This window comes from Nannospalax galili, unplaced genomic scaffold (genome assembly GCF_000622305.1).
Source record: "Nannospalax galili isolate Female #2095 unplaced genomic scaffold, S.galili_v1.0 scaffold135, whole genome shotgun sequence".
NCBI lineage: Eukaryota > Metazoa > Chordata > Mammalia > Rodentia > Spalacidae > Nannospalax > Nannospalax galili.
The window spans coordinates 5,984,764-5,985,784 of record NW_008338998.1 but is presented as its reverse complement, the minus strand read 5'-3'; positions in this window follow the sequence as shown (position 1 = coordinate 5,985,784).

Sequence of the window (1,021 nt, the reverse complement as noted above, 5' to 3'; positions counted from 1 at the left end):
AAGGTTAGTTCTACCAGTCTGGTATTTTTAATTACTGTGTGTCATGTAGATAAATCTTGGGCAAAGACTGATTGTTCTCAGATAAACCTTACCTAACATGTATTTCTTGATCTGCTATGTATAATTTGTCAGTACGTTGTTGGAGTAATACGGTTCCCTCTGTTTTTTATATTATTATTATTTTTTAATGTGTATGAGTGTATTGCCTACATATATGTGAGTGCACCCATATAATGCAATGCCGCAAAGGTCAGAAGAGGGCTTCAGATTCCCCTGGAACTGGAGTTAAGTCCAATTCGTAGCGACCATGCGGGTGCTTTAATTCGAGCCCAGGCCCTCTTCAAGAGCAGTCATTGCTCTTAACCGCTGAGCCATCTCTCCAGCCCCTCCTCTGGTTTTTAAAACTAGCTAGGCATTATTTATCTCTTACATTGTCTCACCCCTCCATCATAGTTTTCCCACTTAAGGAGCCCCCATTTCCCCCTTTCTCCCTTAATACCCTTCTCCTGTGGTCCTACCTCTCTTGAGCTCCTTCTTTCCCTTTATCTCCTAGGTTCCTTGTATACCCTTCCCTCCCTCCTCCCTTTAACTAACCCAATTTTTATCCATGTTTCCCTGATTAAGGCCTGTTTCCTACTGTTCTTCTCTTTCAGGTTCTTTCTTTTCCTTTACCTCCCTGTTTCCTTTCCATTATCCTGGTTCCTGCAGTTATGTCTGGATACATACTCACTTATCAGAATTTGGTTCTAGGATCCACATATGAGGGAGAACATACGTTGATTTTTTTTTCCGACTCTGTATTACTTCACTTAGTATAACGGTTTCTAGTTCCATCCATTTACCTGAAAAATTCATGATTTCATCTTTCTTTACTGCTGAGTAAAATTCCATCATATAAATGAACCACATTTTCATTATCCACTCGTCAATTGAGGGACACTTAGGTTGCTTCCATCTCTTAGCTATTGTGAAAAGAGCAGTGACAAACATGGATGCATAAGTGTCTCTGCAATAGGATGAG